The following is an 18,265-nucleotide window of genomic DNA, read 5'->3' on the forward strand; positions in this document are numbered from 1 at the left end:
GGAGGCCCTTGGAGACAGAGGGCCAGACCCGACAAGTGGTTTCCGCTTGTTGCTGCAAGAGGCTTTTTTCCAATGGCTTTTATTTGTTCTTTTTAGTTATACAGGACAGTAGAGTGTATTTTGACATATTACACATACATGGAGTCTAACTTCCCGTTCTTGTGGTTGTACCTGATATGGAGTTTCACTGGTCATGTATTCACATATGAATATAGGAAAGTTATGTCCCATTCATTCCACTGCCTTTCCTGTTCCCATCTCCCTCCCTTCCTTTCATTTCCCTTTGTCTAATCCAATGGATTTATATTTTTTCCCCAGCCACCCTTGTTTTGGGCTAGCATTCACAGATCAGAGTGAATATTCGGCCTTTGTTTTGGGGGATTGGCTCATTTCACTTAACATGATAGTCACTGGTTCCATCCTTTTACCTACAAATGCCATGATTTCATTCTTTGAGGCTGAGTAATAATAATACCATTGTATATGTACACCATATTTTCTTTATCTATTCATCTATTGAAAGGCACCTAGGTTGGTTCCATAGCTTAGCTATTGTGAACTGAGCTGCTATAAGCACTGTTGTGGCTATGTCCCTGTAGAATGCTTATTTTTAGTCCTTCAGGTATAAACCATGGAATGGGATAACTGGGTCAAATGGTGGCTCCGTTCCAAGTTTTCTGAGGAATCTCTAGACTGCTTTCCAGAGTGGTTGCACAATTTGCCGTCCCACCAACAATGCCTGCGTGTGCCTTTTCCCCACATCCACACCAACATTTATTATTGCTTGTATTCTTGATGAGTGCCATTCTGATTGGAGTGAGATGGAATCTGCAGGGGGCCTTTGTAGGCCCTAAAGTGCATGCACCTTCAGCCTGTCCTTGCTACTGAATTGTAATAGAGAACAGTGCTTCCTCTCGGAAGGGGTAGGGCTGTGTATGTTCCCTGGGATCTCAGCACAGGTCAGCTTCCCTGCCTCTCACCAGACAGGCTGACCAGGGAGCATGGCGCTGATCGTGTGTTCTTTCTCCCCACCTTTCCCCCACCCTCTCTCTTCCTGGAGGTTTGGTAACTGCAGGACTCTCACTGGGAACAAGATCAAGTCCATGGCAAAGAGAGCGTTCATGGGGCTGGAATGCCTGGAGCATCTGTGAGTATCTTGCCAGACCTTGCCTGTCCCGCAGGCCTGCCAAAGGTGGCCGCAGCCAAGTCTGGTGGTGATTTAATGGCATCTTTGTAAACTGAGAAACAGGCTATTTAGAAGTGACAGCTGCTTCAACTCTGGCCCTGATCTTGCCCCTGCCAGAGCAGTCACAGAACATATGGCCAGTTGGTGTGCTCCCAATTAATGCAGCTGGTGTGTGGACAATACCTTCCTCCCTGCCGCTGTCTGTGTCGCCACTGCACCACTCCTTCCCAGGCCCTGGCCTCCTTGCCACCCCCACCAGGCCAGCCAGCAGAGTTACACATACACCACCCCGCTGGGAACTTCTCCATGGTTGTGGTTGCCTCCACAGCCCTGGGAGGAAGGGGGCCAGCCAGCCTTGAGACCTTCACAGTGCTCCTGGGGTAGCTGCCTTGAGTGTGTGTGCTTTGGTTTGTTTCCTCTTTGAACCAGTTTGAACCCATGTTCTGCTGGGAGAGCCTTGACTTGCTGAGCAGGCTACACCAGCCTCTGTGCTGCCCCTCAGACTGGCTGGGTCCGTGTGTCACCTCACGTGCTGTGTCAACATGTGTGAGAGCCACCTCCTGTGAAGTCATCACCTGTGGGTCACCTCAAGCCAAGGCTGTCCTGGAAACCTCTGAGTCTCCGGGCTCAGACACGTGGCTGGCTGGAAGGGCACCTGGGGTTTATTTTTTTTAATATTTTATTATTATGGTTTTTTAGTTGTAGATAGACACAATATCTTTGTTTTATTTTTATATGATGCTGAAGATCGAACCCAGGGACTTGCACATGCTAGGTGAGGGCTCTACTACTGAGCCACAACCCCAGCCCAGCACCCAGGGCTTCTTGGCACAAGTCCTTGTGTTGTGTTTCAGGGACCTGGAAGAGCGTGCCATCAGCTCTGTGCAGCTGGACACCTTTATCAAGATGGGGAATCTTAAGAAGCTGTAAGTACCTGGGCTTCCTGGGGCCTTTGTGAGCTTGAGGAAGAACTTCCAGAGTAACAGACCCTTGTAATTGCTTTATGCTCACTTTTTCTAACAGCTATGATCATTGATGGGTGAATGTAAGTTAAATCGTTCTTTAAAAAAAATACATGGGGAAATTGGCTTGGTGGTGCACGCCTGTCATCCCTGCAGCTCAAGAGGTTGAGGAAGGAGGATCACAAGTTCAAAGCCAGCCTCAGCAACTTATTGAGACTCTAAGCAACTCAGCAAGACTCTGTCTCTAAATAAAAATGTCAAAAGGGCTGGGAATGGGACTCAGTGCCTAAGTGTCCCTGGGTTCAATTTCAATCCCCAGTTACTCTCTGCCCCCGCGAAAGAAGTGATGCTTGCTTGGGATCAAAAGGTAGGCAATATCTTTTTTATTTTTTTTTTGTGATGGGGTGGTATTGAGGATGGAACTCAGGGTGCTTAACCATTGAGCCACATCACAAGCCCTTTTTGAGACAGGGTATCACTAGGGCAATCCCCTGCCCCAAACAAACAAAACAAGTTCTGGCCTCAAACTTGAGATCCTCTTGACTCAACCTCCAAAGCTGCTGGTGTCACAGGTGTGCACCAACACACTCAGTGACAATCTTTTTCTTAAAGGGTGATGACGTGAATATTTTGGACTCTGGGCCACAAGCAAATCCCTGGCAAGCTTGTTAAAGCAGAAAGCAGCCATGAATAATACATAGAGGAACAGGTGAGGCTGTGTGCCATGGAATGTGTCCTGGCACAAGAGCAGCAGCCTGCAGGATGTGAGGGGCTAACTGCTGCTCTATGTAATGTCAAATGCGTTCTTTTCTAAAAAGTGGGTGATCACCCCTTTAATTACTTCAGGGACACATTCTCACATGTGTTTGCCTAAAGTGAAAAGTCTGCATGGAGAAGGGATTCTTGAATGAGCTGGGGTGGGTTTGAGCGAGCAGAGGCACTGATGGATGCTCAGAGGTGGGGTGCCACGTAACCGGGGTTGGAGGAGCTCCGCTCTGTCATGGACCAGGCAGAGTGATGAGCTCGCCTCCTTCCACACACCACTGATTCTGGGACCAGTAAGTTCCGTCTGTAATGTCAGCCCCCTACAGGTCTGACTGAGGTTTCTGAGAACAGCCTACAAGATGTCAGAGGCCAGAGGGTGGTCATCATGGTGCCCTGACTTCATCCCAGTCCTGAGGCCACTCCAGGTGGACCCTTGATTTGGGTGGGGAGGGTAGGAATGGGGAAAAGGCCCAATCCTTATTGTTAAGAACCAAAGAGGGCAGGCAGCATTCTCATGAAGAGCCTTGTGTTGAGGAGAAGCACTTTGTAGCTACTTGCTTTCCCCCTCCATCTTTCTCCAGGCTGGAGCACTTCCTAGGGCACTTCCTCTCTCTATAGATCTCCCTTTCCTGGATGTTCCCTGTGACTGGTTGTAGACTGTGGTGCTTTGTCACTGACAAAGATATTTTAAAATTGACGATAGTCATGATGACACCCACACATGAATACACTACAGACTATTCAGTTGTGAACTTGTAAGGGGCAAGTTGCAGCATAGGTGAATTGTTATTCAGTAAAACTTTGTGTGTATGTGTGTGTGTGTGTGATAAATATAATTTACATGTCATAAAATTCACCTCTTTAAAATGTGAACTTTGGATTTAGAATATTCTAAGTGTGTGTCATCATGGCCACTCTCTGACTTATAACATTTTCATCACCTCTGAAAGAAACCACCACCCCACACGTAGCAGGTGCTCCCTCTCCTCCTGGCACCCAGCCAACCCTGGCGGTCACTAAACCACGTGTGTACCTGACCTGCCTATTCTGGACAGGTAACATGAAAGCCGTTGGACGGTATGTGGCCTGTGGAACTCTTCCTTTCTCACTTTGCCTGGTCTTCTCCCCCACTGAGGGGATTGAATCTGGGGTCTGAGCTGCCCCGACCCCTGAGCATAATTTTATTTTATTTTATCTTTAATATTTTTTTAGTCACAATTGGGTACAATACCTTTATTTTATTTGTTTATTTTTATTGGTGCTGAGGATTGAACCTAGCACCTCACACATGCTAGGCAAGTGCTCTACCGATGAGCCCCAGCCCCAGCCCCTGAGCAAATTTTAAAGCATCAGTTTCTTTTCTGTTACTGAATGACATCCTGCTGTATGGATATAGGTTTCGTTTCATCCCTTCATCAGATGGTGAATATTAGATGGTGCGTACTTTGGGGATTTGATGATTAATGGGTGTGAACATTCATTCATTGGTTCGTTATGTGAGTTCTCTTGGGATTGCACCTGGGAATAAAATCTCTGGGACATATGGGAGCTCTAGGTTTGACCAAAGAACTGTCAAAATGTTTTTTTTCAAAGTGGCTTCAGGATTGTACAAACAAACTGGCAATGTATGGGATCTGATTTCTCTTCTTGCTTGTTGACATGTGCTATCTTTTATTTTTTAATTTTAGATTTGTTAATAGGAACAAAGTGGAATCTCATGGTAGTCTTAATATTTCCACAGTGACTCATGATGTTGAACAACTTTTTAGATGCTTATTGGATCATGCATAGCTTCTTTGGAAAAATAGCTACTCAAGACATTTGTCCATATTCACTTCACTATTTATTTTGTTATGAGTTATCAATTCTGAATATGAGACCCTCATCAGGTCTATGATTTGTAAATATCATTTCCTACTCTGTTAATCGTGATTGTTGTTTTTCAGTTTCTTGACAGTTGTGCAAAAATTTCTTAAAAAATATTTTTAGGGCTAGGCTCAGTGGTGCATCCCTTTAATTCCAGAAGCTTGGGAGGCTGAGCCAGGAGAATTGCGAGTTCAAAGCCACCCTCAGCAATTGTGAGGTACTAAATAACAACAAAAAATCCATTTACAATAGTTTTTGTGGGGGAGTGGTACCAGGGATTGAACTCAGGGACACTCAACCCCTGAGCCACATCCCCAGTCCACTTTTGTATTTTATTTAGAGACAGGGTTTCACTGAATTGCTTAGTGCCTCGTCCTTGCTGAGGCTGGCTTTATGCCTGACTTAGCCTCCCAAGCTGCTGGGATTACAGGCGCACACCACCAAGCCCAGCTAAGTGTGATATTAACTGTGGGTTTTCAAAGATGAACTCTATGTAGTTGAATAAGTTCCCTTCTTATCCCCAATTTTTGAGCATTTTTAATATGAAAAGGTATTGGATTCTGTCTGTTATATGTTATATGTTATATGTGTGTGTGTCTGAAATGAATGTGTGGGTTTTTTTCCATCTTTATTTTATTGACAATGGTCTATTACATTGATTTTTGGATGTTAAACCTTGCTTTCCTGGGTTCAGCCTAAATTGATTATAGTATGAAATTCATTTTAGGTGCCATACATTTCAGTTTGCTAGGAGTTTTGCTTAAGTTTTTGCATCGATACTCAGACATTGTTCTCTAGGTTGTTGTTGGTTTGTGTGTGATGTTTTTCTTAGGTTTTGTTGTTAGAGTAATAGTTGTATAAAATGAGTTGGAAGATATTCTCTTCACATCTACTTGTCCAAATAAAGGAAGAAAAAATGCTTTGGATGCTTTGGATTGGCTCTCTCTCTAAATGTTTGGTAGAATTCACTTTAGTCTGAGATTTTTTTTTTGGTAGGAATTTTAAAATTGTACATTTAAAAATTCTTAAACTCTAAAGTGTCTCCTTAATGTTGATCCAAAATTTCTGTTTCTTCTTGAGTCAGTTTAGGAGATTGAGCATTTCAACCAGGTGGTCTGATTACCTGGTATACTGTAGCTAGAGTGTTCCCTGTATCCCTTTGGCTTGACAGAAAGTTAGTAATAGGGTGCCCAGTTTTGTGTCTTCTGTGTTTTCTCACCTGCCCACTAGTCAAGCTAAGGTTTTTCAATTTCAAGGAACCAATTTTTGCTTTGCAGTGATTTTCTCATTTTCCGGTCCTCATACTTTCATTTTTGCTCAAACCCTTATTAATTTCTTCTTACTGCTTGCTGTGAGCAGAGTTTATTCTTCTTTTTCTCAGTTAAAAAACCGGATTATCAATCCTAAACTTCTTTAATACAGGTATTTCCAGCAATAAGTCCATGAGCATCATTTTAGGCACAGCTTCCGAGACTTAACATGATGTGTTTAGTTTTCATTCAACTCAAAGCATCTTCCAGGGTCCCTGTGATTTCTTTACTGTGTAGAAGTGCACTGCTTAATTTCCACAGGTTGCTTTCCAAATATTCTCTTCACTATTGATTTAAAAGTCATTCCACTGTCATCAAAAAAAAAGATATTTTGTGTGATTTCCATTTTTTTAATTTTATTGGACCTATGTTTTGACCTAAAATATAGTCTTAGAGATCATTCCATGTACATTTCAAAAGAATATTATGCTGTTGTTAGGTGGAGTGTGTTCCATGGGTATATGTTAGATGTAGATGTTAGATGTATACTGTAGTTCAAGTCTTCTTCCTCCTTGTCATTCTGCCTAGTTTATCTGGCCATCTTTGGAAATAGACTATTATTGTTATATTGTCTGTTCTTCTCTTCATTTCTGAGATGTTTTGCTCTACATTTTGTAAATCTCAGTTAGATGCACATATTATAATTTTTATGTCTTCCTGATGGATTGATTTCCTCATTTACATGATAAAATATTTCGTCTCACATTGGGTGACTGTTTAATTGTCTTGGGATCTAAACTACTTCTTGTAGGTAGTGTATCCATTATGGCTCTCCTTGCCTTTTGATCAGAGTGTTTCATCATTTACTCTTTTGTTTTGTTGGGAGGGGTACTGGGGGTTGATCCCAGGGCCACTCAACCACTGAGGCCCTTTAGGTTCTCTCCTGCATGAGTGTTGTGGAGCCTGGTCTGTACTGCCCCTTGAGTTCCTGGTTGGTTTGCTAGTGAGTAGCCACATCCCAGCCCTATTTTGTATTTTGTTTAGAGACAAGGTCTCACTGAGTTGGTGAGCACCTCACTTTTGCTGAGGCTGGATTTGAACTCATGATCCTCCTGCCTCAGCCTCATGAGCCACTGGGATTACAGGCATGTGCCATGATGCCCAGTTCCTTTTAGTATTTCTTGTAGGACAGGTCTGGTAGCAATAAATTCTCTCAATTTGGATATTTTTTTATAATCTGGGAATGTTTTAATTTCGTATTTATTTTTGAAAGATAGTTTTGCTGGATCTGGGATTCACAGACTTTTTAAGTACTTTGAATATGACTCCCACTGCCTTTTGACCTTCCTGGTTTCTAATAAGAAACCAGCTACGAGTGGTTTCAAGGATGCCCTGCATGTGGTAAGTTGTCTTCCTTGTGCTGTTTTCAAGATTCTTTGATTTGGGCATTTGATGCTTGACTATGACGCACCTAGGCCTTTTGAATGAATTTTGCTTAAGAGTTCATTAAACTTTTCAGATATGTGGGTGCATGTTTTCCACCCAGTTTCGTATGTTTGGGTCCATCAGAGCTGCAAACATACTCTCCCTCTTCCTCGGTCCTCTTCTTGGACTCTCATTATCTCTGTGTTGTCATGCTTGATGCTCTTGTACAGATCTCTGTAGTTCTGTGTATTTCACATTTTTTTGTTTCCCACCCACTGGATATCTCTGCTGTCTCAAGTTCACGGACTCATCTACAAGCCCAGTACTGCTCCTGAGCCCTCTAGGGTAGATTTTTTTTAAATATTTTTATTTGTAGACGGACACAATACCTTTATTTTATTTAGATTTTTTAAATGTCGTACTGGGGACTGAACCCAGGGCCTTACACATGTGGCCAAGTGTTCTACCACTGAGCTTCGACCCCAGCCCTGGGGTGGGTTTATGATCTCAGTTACTATACTTCTAAATGCCATGGTTTGTATTGGGTTCATTTTTAAGTTTTCTGTTCATTGTTCATTTCTCTTGAGTAAGAAAGTGTTGTCATGCTTTAATTCTCTTAGACACTGATTCTTTTAATTTTTCTAGTATCTTTATAAGAGCTGATATTATTTAATAAGTCCAAGGTCTCAGTTTTCTCAGGGACAGGTTGTATTAACTTTTTTTCTCCTGTTTCATAATTGATGGTTGAAATTGGGTGTTTAAGATAAAATAATATGCCAGACGCGATAGCACAGGCCCCATCCCACTGTCTCAGGAGGCTGATGCAGGAGGATCTTGAGTTCAAAGTCAGCCTCAGCAAGTTTGTGAGTCCCTAAGCCACCCAGTGAGATAGGGCTGGAGATGTGGCTCAGTGGTGAAGCACCACTGGGTTCCAGACCTAGCTCAAAAAAAAAAAAAAAAGATGAAATGAGGTGGCAAGTCCAGAGTCCGATCTTCCTGTCCTCCCCCAGCACTTGCTGTTCCATCACCGTTCCTTTAGGGCCTCTCCTGACAACTGTTGTGGAGCCTGCTCTGTACACCCCCTGAGTTCCTGCTTGGTTTGCTAGTGAGTAGCCAATATTTGGACACAGAAGTCCTTAGGTCACCCCCATCAGCAATCCTGAGTCCTTCACCCAGGCCGAGTGTGTGCACGGTGGGCCACACCCTCACTTCCTCCTTGTGCATGTCTGCCAGCCCAGCCCAGGCAAGAAGTGAGGGCTCCCCTGGGTCTTTCCAGGGTGCGTGGATAGCCCTGTACGTGGATGTGGCCTTTCTGATTCCCAGGATTCTGGGGGACCTCACAGGGCCTGCTGCTGGCATCTCATTTGCCTGACTCTCCTTCAGCTTCTTGACCACTGTCCTGTCCGCCCCGACTGGTACAGTCACCTTGGACAGTGGCTCTGTTACACAGTGGCCACTATTTTCATCAGAAGCCTGGGGACAGGGCTTTCTGTGGTGGCTTCTTCATGCGTGGGGCTTTCCAGGTCGTGGCCTGACAGGTCACACAGTGACACTGCTCTGATGGGGCTTTGGGGGGAGCTCCACCTGCCACCTCAATGGTTGCTAACTGCTGAGTTTCAAGGCTGTCACAGAGAGGGGTGGGGGCAGGTGGGACTTGGGGTAACTCACAACACCAGAGAGCTCCTATCTCTTTCTAAGAGGACTCCATTTTCTTGAGTCCACACCCAGTGGATCGTTGTGTTTGGTTTCCCAGAAATCAGCACAGTTGATCCTTTCCATTTTGTCAGTACTTTCATCATTTTAAGGGAGTTCAGATTTCTGGAAGTCCTGACATTCTGGAAGGCATCCTGCCAGAGTCCTTTGTGCAGCCACAACAAGTGTCACCTCTGTGTGCTGAGTGTGAGTGCCAGCAGTGCAGTGGGACGGGCCTCCTGGAGACTTCTGGAGGCTAGATGACCGAGCACGGTGGGCCCATTTCTAGTCCAGGATGTGCTCATGGCCTCACCCGAGTGGGGTCTGGTGTCCCTGGCGAGGCTCTCACAGCGTCTGGCCCAGGTTTGTGCCAGCATGAGAGCAGCTGGCTCCTGTCTCCTCACGGTGGCCCTTTTCTCCCAAAATGACTTCCCAAAGCCACAGATCATCACCCACAGTGGGCAAGGACCTCCAGTTCACGTGCTCAGCAGTCAGCAGCAGCAACCCCCCAGACGTTTGCCTGGAAGAAAGACAATGAGCTTCTGGTCGACGCAGACACAGAGAACTGCGTATGCATGCAGACACGTATGCATGCAGGATGGGGAGTGATGGAGTACACCACCATCCTGCACCTCCGGCCTGCCACGTTGGGGCATCAGGGCCACTACCAGTGTCTTATCACCTACCACCTTGGCTCCGCCTACTCTCACAAGGCCCGGCTCACGGTGGACGGTATGGAAGTGCCCCTGTTGGTCTCTCCCAGGCACCTCATTCCGACTGCTGTCCACCTCAGAGAGGACGGAGGCAGGAGTGGAATTAGATCACACTGTTCCCTGGGTTTGGCCGGGAGAAAGCTCTGCAGATTAAAGCACCCTTCTTCCTTGGCTTCGGGTGACTTTTGGGATGTGAGGTGAGCAGCAGAGCTGAGCCTTGCACTTCTGTCTGTTGTGCTCCGGGAACCATGTGGTCCAGTTTCCAGGTTCTACACAAACCCAGATCCTGGGGAAGCTGTGCCCTTGAGTGGGTGGCAGAGCTGTGGAGGCACAGGCCATCCTGGGCAGGGGCAGGTCGCTACCTCTCAAGACAGCAGAGAGCAGGACCCGTGTCTTGGAGGGTGGCACGAGGTCCTGTACTCAGGAACCAGCGTGTCGGAGCGGCTCTCTTCAGGGCTGCTGTTTGTGGAGGGGGACGGGAGGAGCATGAGTGGGCACGTGCCCTCACCATGGAACCTGGGGAGATTTTCCGATCCTTAAAGTGCCAGTGACAGAGTTGACTCGCGGGTCATCAGAAGTGGTGGTGCGCTGTGCTCAGTCAGCCCCACAGACACAGAGCAAACTTGACCTCGCTCTGGCAGGGTGGCCTTGGTGTATTCCGAGAGAGGCCCCACTGCCACCTCAAGACTCAGACCGCTAAGTGACTCCCTGCCAGGGAAGTCGTTATTTATACCAGGTAAAAGAGGTCCCCAGGTGCTTACCCACAGAGCCCCATCCCCAGCCATTTTCTCTACTTTAGAGACAGGGTATCTCTGAGTTGCTTAGGGCCTTGCTGCGTTGTTGGGGCTGGCTTTGAACATGATCCTCCTGATTCAGCCTCCTGAGCCACTGGGATGAGAGGCATGTGCCACGTGCCTGGCTGACCAGAGCAGCTTGGTCAGGAATGGTGGAGACGCCTGCTGTGCAGCTGGACCCTGACTCTGGCATCCCACAGGCTGCGCCAGTGAGCCCTCAGACTGTGTGGCCCTCGAGCTGCCCCAGGGAGGCATGGACCTTCTCTCTGCGACTCCAGCTTCGTGAGCAGGTATTCCTGTTGCTGGCCTCTCTCCTGGTGGCTTGTGAATGCAGGAAAGCCTTAGGCCACAACTCCACCTGCATGACCCCTCACCCTATGAGGTGCAGGAGGCAGAATGTCAGCCACAGCCTGAGACTCTATCGCTAGCTGGAGCGGAGAGGTTGAGGAAGTGCCGTGCCATGGTGGGGAGACGCTGGCTCTTTCCCTGGGATGCTCATTGCTCTTTGTTGGCTGTAGCAGAGTCCTGGGCTGGTGAAGGCACAGGTCGGGGAGGGAGCGAGCTGTGGCCCTCGCACACTGGGGATCTCTTCCCCAGAGGCATCCCCTGCATTTGCAGCTAGCTATCCCCTAATCCCCTTTGTGTCTGTTTTCCAGTGCTGCCATCATTTACCAAAAGGCCCCAGGACATCACCATCCGGAGAGGCACCTGGGCTCCCCTTGAGTGTGCTGCCACGGGCCATCCCAAACCCCAGATTGCCTGGCAGAAGGACAGAGGCTGAGACTTCCCTGTGGCTCGGGAACATCGCATGCATGTCATGCCAGAAGACGACGTGTGTTCTCATCACTGATGTGGAAATGGGCATTTACAGCTGCACTGCCCAGAACTCAACAGGCTCTGTGTCTGTGTCGGCGAATGTCACCCGGACTGTCTTAGGTTCCATCCCTGATGTATTCCGAGTGTGTGTGTGTGTGTGTGTGTGTGTGTAGGGGTCTTAAACAGCACCTAGGGCAAGCGCTGTGGAGTTGCTCTTTGGAGCCTAGGAGTTATTGGAAGGTGTTTCTACTGTTTGAAATTTGGGGCTGATTTTAGGATTTTTCCTCTTTTTAAAGAAAAATATTTTTGGTACTGGGGATAGAACCAAGAGGCACTCAGCCACTGAACCACACCCCCAGCCATATTTTGTATTTTATTTAGAGACCTGGTCTCACTGAATTGCTTAGTGCCTCGGTTTCGCTGAGGCTGGCTTTGAACACCTGACCCTCCTGGCCTTGGCCTACCAACCTGTAGGGATTACTGACGTGTGCCACCACATCTGGCCCTATCTCTTTAAAAATACTAAAGGCCAGTGCCATGCCAGAGCCTTGAGCAACTGGAGACCAGACAGCATGCAGGAGGGGTGTGGTCTGAGTCAAGAACAGGGACACAGGCCAGCTTGGGAACAGGAGCATCTTTGTGACCTGAGATCAGCCATCTGAAAATTTGCTGCTCTGACAGAAGCTCTCTGGTGGGATTGTGCCATGTCTAGAGAACGAAGCAGACCCACAGCACTGAGGCCCCAGAGTGAGTGTGAGGTCACTTGACCTCTGGCAGAGCCCCTGCCCTTGGTGGTACCCTTGGAAGACTGCGTGGTGTCTGTTGAGGAGATGGTAGCCCTCCAGTGAAAGTTGGCCAGCAGCCCCTCACCCCAATCACCTGGCTCAAGGGTAACCGCCCACTGAGCCTCACCCACAGGCGCCACTTCACCCGGCAACCAGCTGCTGGTGGTCTAGAACATGGTGGTGGAGGATGCAGGCCCGTACACCTGAGAGATATCTAACATCCTGGGCACAGAGCGCACTCACAGCCAGCTGAGCATCTTGCCCACACCTGGCTGCAGGAAGGACGAGACCACCATGAGCATGTGCACCATCGCCCTGGTGTGCAGCATCCTTCTGACGTCTCTGGTGTGGGTGTGCATCATCTACCAGGAAGGACGAGACCACCATGAGCGTCTTCACCATTGCCCTGGTGTGCAGCATCCTTCTGACGTCTCTGGTGTGGGTGTGCATCATCTACCAAATCAGGAAGAAGAGCGAGCAGCACAGCGTCACCAACACAGGTGAGCATGGTGGCATTTATTTTCAGGTCAGGAGAAGCCATGACAGTTGACACTAAAAAATATCAACAGGGCTGGGGATGTGGCTCAAGCGGTAGCGTGCTCGCCTGGCATGCGTGCGGCCCGGGTTCGATCCTCAGCACCACATACCAACAAAGATGTTGTGTCCGCCGAGAACTAAAAAATAAATATTAAAAAATTCTCTCTCTCTCTCTCTCTCTCTCTTTAAAAAAATATTAACAAACTGCCTGCTGATATCCTCCTCATAAGTCCTGCTGCTTGCCACATGGTGGACTGTCCCTGAAACTCACAGTGCTCTGGTTTGTTAGTTCGGTCCCCTTCCTGTCTCTCTTCTCCATATTTGTGGTCCTCACATTGGTTTCCCTGCTTTCGACCTGGGCTCAGGTAAGTCTCAGGTCTGGGAGGGCCTTTCTCTTGCACCAGCTCCACCTGGTCTCTGAGCAGCTTCGATGGCTTTTCCAGGGCATCCTGTTTGAGGCCTCACATTGAATATGCAAATGCATCTGTTGTCACTGCAACCCTGATATTTCATTGTCTTATCTCCTTTCAGATGAAACCTTTGTGCCACCAGTGTTCCAAGCTACCTCTCTTCTCAGGGGACCCTTTCTGACCAGCAAGAAACTGTGGTCGGGACTGATGGTGGCCACCGGGCCAATGAGGACATCGAGAGTGACGGTAAGGCCTCTGTTACAGTGAGGTGGGGCTCTGGGTGACTGTCCCCCATGGGTAGAGATGGCCTCTAGCTCCTCCCAAGACAGGCATCTGGCATTAGATGGGCAGCATCAGGTGAAAAGGTGGCTGCCCTGCCAAGGCCTCTGCTCTTTGGCTCAGCCCTGGTCTGTCAAATCCTGCAGAGGTTTTAACACCCTGTGTCTCAGGAAAGTCACCCCCTGGGATCAGTAGTGAGTGTCCCAGTCGGGATCAGGTAGGACTGCTGTAAGAACAGCTGCAAGGGACAAGCCAGGCCCCGAATCCCAGCCCTGCTTGCACAGTTGGCTGTTGGTGTCTGTGGGTTCGAGTACCTACACACTAGAAATATTCAGGGCAGAGAAGCTGCACGAACATGCAGCCTTCTTTTCCTCGTCATTATTCCCTAAAATAGAGTCCAACAGCCATGTATATAGTTACATTTTACTAGTCATGATGATTAATCTAGAGGTGACTCATATGGGGTGACATATGTAGGTAATGTTCAAATGGTGTGTCATTGTATACATGATGATTAATCTAGAGGTGACTCATATGGGGTGACATATGTAGGTAATGTGCAAATGGTGTGTCATTGTATACAAGGGGCTTGAGCATCCCTGGATTTGGGTATCTTCATGGGGCTCTGGCCCGGCCCCTCATGGATACCAAGGGATGAGAGTCCAAGGGCTGTACCCAGATATGCTCTGTATTCTGTGTCAGAGGGAGAGCACTCTAGAGGGGTGCGGTTTTAGTGGGTGGAAGATCATGAGCACTTGCTGGGCTGAAGCCCGAGCCCGTGAGAGCTGCTCCTCTAACATGGTTGTGGATGCTGAAGGACTGCTTGCTGGGAAAATGTTACTAGGAAACAGGCCCATTGCCAGCTCCACCCACCATTGATAGAAAGACTGCAGCAGCAGCTCTGCCCATTCTGTTCCTAAGGCTCATTGAGACATCCTAAGCAATTTCTAAACCGGGGAGTCTGTTGCAGGTGTGTGTCTCAGAGATGGAGGCCTCTTCCCAGAGGTTGGTGTTCACAGCATCACGCGCAGGCAGCCCAAGCTCTGTGTCAGGTACAGTAAAGAGCCCTGGAACATGGACACAGAAAGCTACCGGGCACCTGGTCCACCTGAGATGGGTAGGTGATGCTTTTATCAGAGTGCCTTTTTGAAATCAAAACCTGGGTTGACCTACTCACTAAATGAAGAGGGGAGATGCCTACATTTCCATCTAGTACTCTCTCTGAATTTACTATATAAACAGGAAGGTCTGGCCTGGTGCCCTTTTAATTCTAGAAGTGTCTCTTAGATACTATTTATGATACAGTAAATCTGAGCAAAAATTTTCCAGAATAATAAGCAACATAGGGAGATTTAGTATCTGTTCACCAGGGCTGTTTTGAGGTTAAACTTCTAGTTGTTCAGAAAACTCTTAACCCTGCATGGTACCTAATTCAACTGTTGGGGTTTGCTTTTGCTTTCTTCTTCATTTTTTGGCTGTGATCAAAGTAGTGCGACTACATTCTCTAAGTCCGAGATTAGTTTGATCTTACGCATGTGAGCATGGAAGACCCATCTCCACTAACAGTGTGGCATGTCCCCAGACTTTTCCGTGAAGGTTTTGGTCGGGGAGCAGGACCTCACTTGGATGTGAGTGAGTGGCCTGTTCTGTGTGCGGGATGGAGATGAGCTGGCAGTGGTTCTGATCTGGCTCGCTCTCTCCTTCACAGCCCAGCAGCTCTCTTGGGTGCAGTGACTGCAATGCTGACGTGGAGAGTTTCTCCAAGGAGCAGGCCCTCCGCTCTCACCCCACATCCAGAGTCAGCAAGCAGCCAAGTGCACTGCATGGCCAGGAGCCCAGCCAGGGTGACCGAGGAGACTCTCCTCATCACCCTGGAAGTGGGCCCTGGGGACAGGTGGAGTGAATGTTGCTAATCCACCACACACCATGGGTCAGAACATTTAGGCTTTCTTCCTTTTCTTTCTTCATTCTTTGTTAAAAGCAAATGTGGTCTTATCCATGTTGCCGGATTGTTAGCTGAGGCTTTTTATTAAGGCAAAGGCTGCTGGTGTTGGTAGCTGTGCATTTTTCAATAGTGACGTTTTAATTCTGCCAATATAATATTACATTGGGGGATAAAAAAGATCAAGTTCTCACCCTTCAGGGCTATTTCTGCTGAGGAGCCAGAGCAGGCCTGTCCACACCCTTCCCTCACACAGACGGGACTAGGCATAGACTACATAAGATTCAGCCCTAGACCTGGGAGAGTTTTCACTTTTGAGCCCTGTAGCTAACCATCTTATGAGTGCCAATTCACTGAAAATTACATTGAAACAAATAAGGTCCTTAAAAAATCTCAAAGTACATTTCTTTAGCCAAAAGGCTGAAGGGGAGATATTAGCCAAATGGCTACCTGTGTAAGATGTTCTATCAGAGGTTAACATTTTTCCAGAAGATAAGCACATTTAGAGTTTTGTCCTCAACAGTTAACTTATTAATGTTACTTTCACAAAATATGTGAATCTGCTGCTTCTGAGAGGCAATGTGAAACAGGAAGAATTACTTTTATGTACAGAGTTATTTATCTATAGAAATTTTGGTACAATGTATATTGAAAATCATGTAAAATATTGGAGTGTCTAACAAATGGCATTGAAGTGTCTTTAAGAAAGGTTGATTTATAACTGTTGAGCATATGGCTGGGCTCGTTCCTTCTTTTCCAGAGATACCTTATCAATGCAGTCATTCTGCTTTTGATATTTTCCCCAATAGGGGGAAATTTAGGCAAGGCAGGATCCTGTACTATGGCTCCAGGGCAGACACGACAGTTAGATTCCTATGATTTCTCTCTGAATTTTTCTACACGTGCACTTCATTCGTAAAGCCATAAAATCCAAAGTGCAGTGACTTTTCCATCTCATCTTCTCTCATTCCAGCGATGACTCCACTAAGGAAGAGGAAGCATTGCTGTTTCCAGCACTGGTCCAGGCCGCGTCTGAGCCTGAGGCAGAGCAGTGGAGTAGGGATCAGCCTTCCCGAGGGACTGCACGCCCCTATTTAGCCACTGGAGCTGCAGATGCCCACTTCCTCTCTCACACCACATGGGTCACTGGACCATGTGTTGTTAGGTGCCACCTGAGGGCCATTGAACATAGCACCTGGTTAACAGGAAGAATGCCTGTCTGCACCTGCCACAGGTGCTTCTTAAACAGAGCTCTAACCTTACCCCACAGGAACTGACCCCAGGGAGAAATGCCCACATGCACAGCTTTTGTGCCGCCGCCCCACTCCCCCCTTCCCCTTGTCATTCTTTTCAAATTGTAACAGGCTCTCTACAGCATCCACCATGGGGTGGTAGGAAATGACAGATCATATACATATCAAATGCAAGCTTTGCCAGGCTGGCTGTGGCACTGCCAGGCACACTCATTAAGGGGTTCTGGGGGGCTGTTCAGAGTCCCACCATGACACACTTTCTTCTTTGGGGCACCCTGATGACAACTCCAGCCAGTCTGACCCTGGGTACCAGGGTCACAGTCGCAGCAGCTCTGGGCCTCAGCACAGTTCTGCTGCTGCCCAGAAGGCAGGGCTCTCGCGGGGGCCCCCTTTCTTCATGGAAGTGCACGAGTGGCATCCGCTCAGGAACCCTCTTTCCCCACGTCTGACAGCCGGCAGCGGGTCTGGTCGTCGGCACCCAGAAAGATGAACCCTCCCAGGCTAACAGATGCCATTCGATGGAAGACACCCATAGATAATCCAGAGGAAAGAAGAAGAGATTCACAATGAATCTGTGTCAAACTGGTTAAACTCCAAGGCCCACAGTGTGCTAAGGGTGGCCAATTTGGAGCCAGTGAAAACCTGTGACCAGGAGAAGACTGCTACTCTGAGCCTCGGTTCTCTAGGTACTTGTGCAGGCATGAAGACCTACAAGGACCCACTGAGTGCAGACCCCAGCAGAGGTATCAATACATGAGAAAATGAAGTCTAGAGAGACGAAAAGGACTCTGGCGTGCTGGTCCAATAAGCACCCCACAGCTGGACGTAGAAATAGGCTCTTCCAAAATCTGACATGGGGCACAGGGTAGAGGATACCATTCTCTGCAATGGTCAGGATGCAGCCTGAGCCTGGGCCTACTGGAAGCCTGAAGCTGGAAATGTGACGACTAGGTGCGAAGAGAGATTGCTGGGCTTTGGGGAGCCGCATTCCCCATTGAACCAGGTGCTTCGGATTCTTTCCTGGCTTTGCCACTAGCTGCCCCCAAGACCCTGAACAAAGCACTTCCCAAGGATCTTCCTCTGCGTGGGTGGAAAACCAACAGTTGTCTGAGGGGCCCGGACACACTCAGCATGGCCTAAGGACATGGGTTTACTTACCTTTATCAGATTTCTTCTTCTTGCTTTTGCTTCTTGGGACATTTGGATCTCCAACCTTGACCTTCACCATCCCCAGCTCCCCTCTGGCTTGTTTTGGGCCCCTTGGGGGTCACAAGATTCCTTCCTTCCCCTTCTTTTCCTTTCGGATGCCACTTGCTTCGTCTCCCTTTGATGTCCCTTTGGAAGGCATGGAGGGCTTTTCTGATAAAAGAGCTCCCTCTCAGCCTTCCCTGATCTCTGGCTGCTGCTTCTTCTTGATCTTGGGGGTTGACTGGTCTTCTGACAACTCCCGTTTCAAGCCTTTCTTGCTGCTTTCCTTGGTGGCATCTACTGAGAGAGGACTTGGGGTCGCAGACCATTGGGAGCTGGGACAAATATCATATGGTGAGAGCTGAGAGGACGCAAGGGAAAATGCTCATCCTTTTACCATGC

General features: G+C 47.9%; 1 pseudogene; it reads left to right on the forward strand.

Moving 5' to 3' along the window:
- The window catches only part of LOC144252846 (leucine-rich repeats and immunoglobulin-like domains protein 1), a 32,885-nt pseudogene extending 15,720 nt beyond the window's left edge, over positions 1-17,165 (forward strand).
- The last annotated feature ends 1,100 nt before the right edge of the window (positions 17,166-18,265 follow it).

This window comes from Urocitellus parryii, unplaced genomic scaffold, assembly GCF_045843805.1.
Source record: "Urocitellus parryii isolate mUroPar1 unplaced genomic scaffold, mUroPar1.hap1 Scaffold_61, whole genome shotgun sequence".
In the NCBI taxonomy this organism is placed as follows: Eukaryota; Metazoa; Chordata; class Mammalia; order Rodentia; family Sciuridae; genus Urocitellus; species Urocitellus parryii.